The following is a 9,869-nucleotide window of genomic DNA, read 5'->3' on the forward strand; positions in this document are numbered from 1 at the left end:
GTTAAACAAGTAGTAATTAGTTCTAAAAAGTGGTAAAAATCATGCTTTAATGATTAAACGATTCTGGAAATTACGTGTTAAATTCTATGTGTAATGGTTAATTTGCACGTGTGAGTTGATTCGAGGGTTAGATAATACTACTAGTTAAGAGAACTACGCTGAGTGTTTTCGAAAATTAGTAGTATTAGGCTTGGTAAGGACTTTTCCGATCCAAGCCTACATTAGAACGAATTAGATAAATGGATTGATCTGCTGAGGCTTTTCATTTGAGCTCTTATCTAAGCGTTTAAGATGGGCACATTCTTGTAGCATGTTGAAATGAATTTTCTGTTTTTACACTTAGTAATTTCTGAGTGGTATTGGTCTAGGTTAGGGAAGTCGATCAATGTATATAGTTTTATTTGTTTTGTTTTTATTTTAAGTAGATTAGGAACCAAATTCCAAAACCCCCATTTTATTCTTTTATTTGTCAATTGACCTTTTTGTGTAGGTGTACCCTACAATCCCCGGACTGAACGATCCCTGCTTATCCTATACTGACAACTACATTTTGCAGGGTTAAATTGTGAGGCTATTTTAGCCGCATCAGGAATATCTTTGCCGTCCAAAATCCTAGGGTTTTCACGTCCTCCCTTGTTTATCTCTTCCTTTTTCACGGCAAAGCTTCTAGGGTTTATCTCCAAGTATTTTCTTTCCATAAAAATAGCCCTAGAAAATCTCCCTAGAAAATCTCTTTTTAATTTCTGATTTTTGGACGCCTCTTCCTTGTTTCTCTCTTGCAAATTCACGGCAAAACATCTTTAGGGCTAGGGTTTGCGTCACAAACCCTAGTTCCATGGGCTTTGGTGGGCTTTTATCCAATTAGCCGAAAATCCAACAAGTCTTGAGAGTTTTTGGGCCTCCATGCGTCACTTCTATGCCATGTCATCTTCCAACGTCACAACACTTTATTTTTCCATTTCTTTTTTTTCATAGTAACGTTGGAAACTTCATTGGTGGGCTTTCCTCCTTTCCGCAAGGTTTCCTGGTTGGACCAGGAAAACTTCTTTCCTTCATTTCTGCTCATTTCTGTGGCTCATTGTTCTTCATCTTTGCTCCCCTTGGTGATCGCAAGCTCCTCTTTCCATTTGTGAGTTCATTTCCACTTTCTAGCTCGGAGGTCCTGAAAATAGAAACTAGTAAGAAAAATAGAAACTTTCTAAAATGAAAAATGGCAACTTTCCTAAACTGAAAATGGGAAACTTTCTAAAAATGAAAAATAGAAACTACTGAAAATGGAAACTTACTAAAAATGATAAATAGAAACTACAAAAATAGAAACTTTCTACAAATAGGAACTTTCCCAATCAAAGAATGGAAACTTTCCTAAACAGAGTTTTACTAAGGAAATGACGCAAGAAATGTAAGGAAATGCAGTTAAAACGTCGCATTAAAATGCTCCTATCATGCCTCAAGTTTGAGTTTATGAACAGTGTTTTTCCAAACTTCTTGCTTCTAATTCCGTTGATTTGGTTTGTTTTTTAGTGAAATGGCTTCTAAAACTTCAAATGCGTCGATCTTGTTCTTTTCAAATCCCAAGATGCTTTCCATTCATTTCAAACAATTTGATCACTTTGCTTCAAGTTTGAGTTTATGAACAATGTTTTTGCAAACTTCTTGCTTCTAATTCCGTTGATTTGGTTTGTTTTTTAGTGAAATGGCTTCTAAATCTTCAAATGCGTTGTTCTTGTGCTTTTTCAAAGCCCTAGATGCTTTCCATTCATTTCAAACAATTTGATCACTTTGCTTCAAGTTTGAGTTTATGAACAGTGATTTTCCAAACTTCTTGGTTCTAAATCCGTGTATTTGGTTTGGTTTTTTAGTGAAATGGCTTCTAAAACTTCAAATGCGTCGTTCTTGTGATTTTTGAAAGCCCTAGATGCTTTCCCTTCATTTGAAACAATTTGATCACTTTGCTTCAAGTTTGAGTTTATGAACAATCTTTTTCCAAACTTCTTGCTTCTAATTCCGTTGATTTGGTTTGTTTTTTAGTGAAATGGCTTCTAAAACTTCAAATGCGTTGTTCTTGTGCTTTTTCCAAGCCCTAGATGCTTTCCATTCATTTCAAACAATTTGATCACTTTGCTTCAAGTTTGAGTTTATGAACAAAGTTTTTCCAAACTTCTTGCTTCTAATTCCGTTGATTTGGTTTCTTTTTTAGTGAAATGGCTTCTAAAACTTCAAATGCGTCGTTCTTGTGATTTTTGAAAGCCCTAAATGCTTTCCATTCATTTGAAACAATTTGATCACTTTGCTTCAAGTTTGAGTTTATGAACAATCTTTTTCCAAACTTCTTGCTTCTAATTCCGTTGATTTGGTTTGTTTTTTAGTGAAATTGCTTCTAAATCTTCAAATGCGTTGTTCTTGTTGTTTTCAAAGCCCAAGATGCTTTCCATTCATTTAAAACAATTTGATCACTTTGCCTCAAGTTTGAGTTTATGAACAGTGTTTTTCCAAACTTCTTGCTTCTAATTCCGTTGATTTGGTTTTTGTTTTTTAGTGAAATTGCTTCAAAATCTTCAAATGCGTTGTTCTAGTGCTTTTCAAAGCCCTAGATGCTTTCCATTCATTTCAAACAATTTGATCACTTTGCTTCAAGTTTGAGTTTATGAACAGTGATTTTCCAAACTTCTTGGTTCTAATTCCGTTGATTTGGTTTGTTTTTTAGAGAAATGGCTTCTAAAACTTCAAATGCGTTGTTCTTGTGCTTTTTGAAAGCCCTAAATGCTTTCCATTCATTTCAAACAATTTGATCACTTTGCTTCAAGTTTGAGTTTATGAACAGTGATTTTCCAAACTTCTTGGTTCTAAATCCGTGTATTTGGTTTGGTTTTTTAGTGAAATGGCATCTAAAACTTCAAATGCGTCGTTCTTGTACTTTTTCAAAGCCCTAGATGCTTTCCATTCATTTCAAACAATTTGATCACTTTGCTTCAAGTTTGAGTTTATGAACAGTGATTTTCCAAACTTCTTGGTTCTAATTCCGTTGATTTGGTTTGTTTTTTTAGAGAAATGGCTTCTAAAACTTCAAATGCGTTGTTCTTGTGCTTTTTGAAAGCCCTAAATGCTTTCCATTCATTTCAAACAATTTGATCACTTTGCTTCAAGTTTGAGTTTATGAACAGTGATTTTCCAAACTTCTTGGTTCTAAATCCGTGTATTTGGTTTGGTTTTTTAGTGAAATGGCTTCTAAAACTTCAAATGCGTCGTTCTTCTGATTTTTGAAAGCCCTAGATGCTTTCCATTCATTTGAAACAATTTGATCACTTTGCTTCAAGTTTGAGTTTATGAACAATCTTTTTCCAAACTTCTTGCTTCTAATTCTGTTGATTTGGTTTGTTTTTTAGTGAAATGGCTTCTAAGACTTCACATGCGTTTTTCTTGTGCTTTTTCAAAGCCCTTGATGCTTTCCATTCATTTCAAACAATTTGATCACTTTGCTTCAAGTTTGAGTATATGAACAGTGATTTTCCAAACTTCTTGATTCTAATTTCGTTGATTTGGTTTGTTTTTTAGAGAAATGGCTTCTAAATCTTCAAATGCGTTGTTCTTGTGCTTTTTCAAAGCCCTAGATGCTTTCCATTCATTTGAAACAATTTGATCACTTTGCTTCAAGTTTGAGTTTATGAACAATCTTTTTCCAAACTTCTTGCTTCTAATTCCGCTGATTTGGTTTGTTTTTTAGTGAAATGGCTTCTAAAACTTCAAATGCGTTGTTCTTGTGATTTTTCAAAGCCCTAGATGCTTTCCATTCATTTCAAACAATTTGATCACTTTGCCTCAAGTTTGAGTTTATGAACAGTGTTTTTCCAAACTTCTTTCTTCTAATTCCGTTGATTTGGTTTGTTTTTTAGTGAAATTGCTTCTAAATCTTCAAATGCGTTGTTCTTGTTCTTTTCAAAGCCCAAGATACTTTCCATTCATTTCAAACAATTTGATCACTTTGCTTCAAGTTTGTGTTTTTGAACAATGTTTTTCCAAACTTCTTGCTTCTAATTCCGTTGATTTGGTTTGTTTTTTAAGTGAAATGGCTTCTAAAACTTCAAATGCGTTGTTCTTGTGATTTTTCAAAGCCCTAGATGCTTTCCATCATTTCAAACAATTTGATCACTTTGCTTCAAGTTTGAGTTTATGAACAAAGTTTTTCCAAACTTCTTGCTTCTAATTCCGTTGATTTGGTTTGTTTTGTAGTCAAATGGCTGATGCGCTTTTTGCAAGCGCATAATTTAACCGTGAAATATCGTTAGTAGTATAAGCAAATAGGGATCGTTCTATTCCGGGGATTGAGGGTACACCTGTCATTGTCAAACAATTTAACAATTAAAATTAAATCAAAGTATAATATTCACAAGTATAAACATCATTTACGAAAAAGGGGGGATTTTTGGTTTTTGATTTTCGAAAAATAAGTTAAATAAATAAAACAATTAAAATGCAAAAACATAAAAATACGAATGGAATGAGAGAACAAAGATCAAAACCGAAACTTATGATTAAAATCAATTCAAACCCTAATATTATTCATCTAAGTCATGAGAAAGGAGTTGATCATGTGAAACATTCGAAAGCAAATGAATTCCCATTTTTTACTTTTCAATGCTAATTAATCTAAGCGAAAGCACCTAGATTATCAAACATGCAATCAAACCCTAGAAAGCTAGTCAATCATGTCATGTTTAATGCATTACACATAAAGAAAGGCTATCAACTCAAGTGTACAACTTAGTATGGAAAAGTCCACCTAATTGCAATCCTCGTTAATTAAATTCGATCTTTGTCCAAAACCTTTACTACTTTGATTCAAGTTTACACAAAACGAAAAGTCGATTTCATGTTCTTAAACCTAGCACCAATTATATCGAAACCCTAAGTGTTTGCAACCACATAAGTTTAAAATACAAAAGTTATCTATAACGCAAATTTAATTAAACAAACCCACATAAGCAACTCTCGAATTACAATAATAGAATCTTAAAATTCTCATTTAATCATAAAAATTCCAGAAATAATAACTTTGTTCAATCATGAATGTCAACTAAAACAAACCAACGAAATTCAAACAAAGGTTACAAAGTAGAGGTCGAATTACACCGTGGATGGAAGATGAGGATGGATGATTTTCGTTGTGATCCTTGAAGCTTGAAAGCAAGTCTTCAATGGTGGATGGTGGAGGAATAGTCACGGCTCCTTCTTCTCCCTTCGACCTTGCTTGAACTCCGTGGCTTGCTTTAGAGGATGGAGAGAAAATGAGAGAAGCTCACGGCAACAATATAATTTTTCTGAATTTTTCTAAGGGATGTGGAACTCCTTTCAACGTCAAAGAGGTGGGTATATATAGGAGCACGGCTAGGGTTCACAAAGCAATCAGAAATTTCCACATAGCTTCCACCAATGAGAATTCGCCAAGTAAGCTTTCTGATGTAGTCCAACCAATCATAGAATGCCAAGTAATCCGTGTGATGTGTTCCAACCAATCAAAATTCTCTAAAATACCTCCCTAATATTTAATTGCCGAATTTCCTTGGAATTATTCTGATTTTCTTCATGAATTTCGGCCAATATTCCTTTAGGGAATTTAGGGATGCACCTAGACACGTTTTCAGCTTTTCTTGGTCTCCACCTTTTTCTCTTTCCTTTTATTTCTCCCTTGAATCTCTCTTGGCGTCATCTCCTTGATTATTTCTGATTTTCACGTTGGCAATCACACCAAATTATTCCTCCAACAATATTTCCTTCCCAATCTCTCTTGGCGTCATCTCCTTGAAATCCTCAATCAATCATCTTTAATTCCCATGTTGTCACCTTGTTTTTCTCCTTAAGTATTACACGGCAAATTTAATCCACAAGGAAAATATATTTTCCTTTTTAAAAACTCTTCCTTGATTTCCTCTTGCTTTGGACGGCAAAACTCTTAAGTCTCCACATTTTTCTCTTGACGTCACAAAACCCTAGTTTACATGGGCTTTATCAACTTTTGCCGAAAGTCCATCTTGCTTGATAATTCTTGGGCCATCTTGCGTCCTCTTCAAGCCTTGATGTCTCCAACGTCATGTCCATCATAATTTCGATCACACATCTCAATGGGCTTCAGAGTTTTGCTTCACACAGTTTCCTTTTTCGAACAGGATTTCCTGGTTGGACCAGGAAAGCTTCATTTCTTCATTTCTGCTCAATTGTGTGGTCCTTTGCATCTCATTTTTGCTCCCCTTGGTGTTCGTAAGCTCCTCTTTCCATTTATGAGTTCATTTCCACTTTTTAGCTCCGAGGTTCTGAAAATAGAAATGAGTAAGAAAAATAGAAACTTTCCTAAAATGAAAAATGTGATAGGAGCATTTTAATGCTACGTTTTAACTTTTATTTCCCTACATTTCCTGCGTTATTTCCTTAATAAAACTCTGTTTAGGAAAGTTTCCATTCTTTGATTGGGAAAGTTCCTAATTGTAGAAAGTTTCCGTTTTGTAGTTTCTATTTTCCATTTTTAGAAAGTTTCCATTTTAGTTTAGGAAAGTTTCCATTTCTTATTTTAGAAAGCTTCTATTTTCAGGTCTTTGGAATAAATAAGCTGAATTGAGTTCATAAATGGAAAGACAAGCTTCATGAAGAAGACATGGCAAGGAAATGACGTGGAAAATCAGAAAATATAATGCCAAGAGGAAATCAAGGAAGAGTTTTTAAAAAGGAAAATATATTTTCCTTGGGGATTAAATTTGCCGTGTAATACTTAAGGAAAAACAAGGTGACAACATGGGAATTAAAGATGATTGATTGAGGATTTCAAGGAGAGATTTTCTTGGGAGACTTTTATGGGAAGGAAATATTGTTGGAGGAATAATTTGGTGTGATTGCCAACGTAAAAATGAGAAATAATCAAGGAGATGACGCCAAGAGAGATTCAAGGGAGAAATAAAAGGAAAGAGAAAAAGGTGGAGACCAAGAAAAGCTGAAAACGTGTCTAGGTGCATCCCTAAATTCCCTAAAGGAATATTAGCCGAAATTCATGAAGAAAATCAGAATAATTTCAAGGAAATTCGGCAATTAAATATTAGGGAGGTATTTTAGAGAATTTTGATTGGTTGGAACACATCACACGGATTACTTGGCATTCTATGATTGGTTGGACTACATCACAAAGCTTACTTGGCGAATTCTCATTGGTGGAAGCTATGTGGAAATTTGTGATTGCTTTGTGAACCCTAGCCGTGCTCCTATATATACCCACCTCTTTGACGTTGAAAAGAGTTCCACATCCCTTAGAAAAATTCAGAAAAATTATATTGTTGCCGTGAGCTTCTCTCATTTTCTCTCCATCCTCTAAAGCAAGCCACGGAGTTCAAGCAAGGCCGAAGGGAGAAGAAGGAGCCTTGACTATTCCTCCACCATCCACCATTGAAGACTTGCTTTCAAGCTTCAAGGATCACAACGAAAATCATCCATCCTCATCTTCCATCCATGGTGTAATTCGACCTCTACTTTGTAACCTTTGTTTGAATTTCGTTGGTTTGCTTTAGTTGACATTCATGATTGAACAAAGTTATTAATTTCTGGAATTTTTATGATTAAATGAGAATTTTCAGATTCTATTATTGTAATTCGAGAGTTGCTTATGTGGGTTTGTTTAATTAAATTTGTGTTATAGATAACTTTTGTATTTTAATCTTATGTGGTTGCAAACACTTAGGGTTTCGATATAATTGGTGCTAGGTTTAAGAACATGAAATCGACTTTTCGTTTTGTGTAAACTTGAATCAAAGTAGTAAAGGTTTTGAACAAAGATTGAATTTAATTAACGAGGATTGCAATTAGGTGGACTTTTCCATACTAAGTTGTACACTTGAGTTGATAGCCTTTCTTTATGTGTAATGCATTAAACATGACATGATTGACTAGCTTTCTAGGGCTTGATTACATGTTTGATAGGATTAATCTAGGTGCTTTCGCTTAGGTTAATTAGCATTGAAAAGTAAAATATGGGAAATCATTTGCTTTCGAATGTTTCACATGATCAACTCCTTTCTCATGACTTAGATGAACAATGTTAGGGTTTGAATCGATTTTAATCATGGTTTCGGTTTTGATCTTTGTTCTCTCATTCCATCATTATCTTTATGTTTTTGCATTTTATTTGTTTTACTTATTTAGTTTTATTTTCGAAAATCAAAAACAAAAACCCCCCTAATTTCGTAAATAATGTTTATATTTGTGAATATCTTTGTGAATACTATACTTTGTTTTAATTTTAATTGTTTTAATTGTTTGACAATGACAGGTGTACCCTCAATCCCCGGAATAGAACGATCCCTATTTGCTTATACTACTAACGATATTTTCAGGGTTAAATTATGCGCTTGCTTTTAGTGCATCAAAATGGCAACTTTCCTAAACTGAAAATGGGAAACTTTCTAAAAATGAAAGATAGAAACTACCAAAAATGGAAACTTACTAAAAATGATAAATAGAAACTACAAAAATAGAAACTTTCTACAAATAGGAACTTTCCCCTTCGAAGAGTGGAAACTTTCCTAAACAGAGTTTTAATAAGGAAATAACGCAAGAAATGTAGGGAAAAGCAAGTAAAACGTCGCATTAAAATGCTCCTATCAAATTCCCCCACACTTAGCTTTTGCTAGTCCCTTAGCAAAATCACACTAAGACACACACTAAGACTCAACTAAAATTAAAGACTCTATTGCCCTTCAACTTTTTGTCTCAGCAATCTCTTACTTTCACAACACCAAGATTAGCACTCAACCAAGATTCAATGTTTAAGCATTCAAGAGTTAATTAAAACATATAATCCGCACATACATATGTAGGACTTGGTTGTAACAATGGTGATGGGGTTAAGCTTAGCATGCTTTAGACAAGTATGATTCAAATCTCACAAGTATATCTACTCTTTCTTCTCTCAGATCATGGCAATGCTTAAAAGCTTATTCACTCAAGTATATGTGAAAGATAAACAAAGTCACATATGTATAGAAACGAAAGCACATAATTTTTCTTTTAAAGATCTCATGAAATATATCAACTGCCTGCACGAATAGACTGCCATAGGTTCAACTCTTGTAACTCATCTCCACATCAAGGGCTGTCCCATCTTTAAGGATCAAGAAGGTCTTCTCAAGGGTTGTAATGGGGCGAAGGCTCAAGGTTTAAAGAAATGAAAGGTAAGGATTTATCAAAGTGTCCTAAAAACCTAGCAGAGCTCATATAAATGTAGAGACCTCAAGTAATCCACCAAAGCATTGCAAAAACGTCACTTCCCCTAGAGGTAACATAAAAGGGGCCTAATGTCTTCATGTTGGGCCCAATCTTCATTGTAAACTTCCCTTGAACTATAGTGAAATGGACAAAGGCCAAATTTTCTTAAGTGGGCCTTCAATTCAAAGCAAACTCCAAGATCACTAAGTATGGGGGACTAAAATCCATAAACATACATTTTTCTTTCTTTTTAGCCGTATACATTTTTTCTTTTCTTTTCATTTTTCACGGCTTTCACATATTTTTTTTTCTTTATGGACAAGTCTACCCCCACACTTGAACTTTCACCTCTTCTCAATTTTCATCCTTAACGCCAAACCCATGTAGTATGTCTCAAAAGATAGCTCCACTAAGTTCTTAGAACAAAGGGTAAAGTTGTAACTATACTAAGCTCATGGTTAAGGATTTTAAGGGTGATGAACGAAAATGCTTAATGTAGGCTCAAAGGGGCTTATCTAGGGGGGCCCACGACGGGCACAAATAGGGACACAAGTTTATATGGCAATGGTGGTAATTCCTAGGGTGCCTCTCTATCCCTTCCAGAATCAGGGCATATTGATATCACGTCT

This window comes from Rosa rugosa, chromosome 3 (genome assembly GCF_958449725.1).
Source record: "Rosa rugosa chromosome 3, drRosRugo1.1, whole genome shotgun sequence".
In the NCBI taxonomy this organism is placed as follows: domain Eukaryota; kingdom Viridiplantae; phylum Streptophyta; class Magnoliopsida; order Rosales; family Rosaceae; genus Rosa; species Rosa rugosa.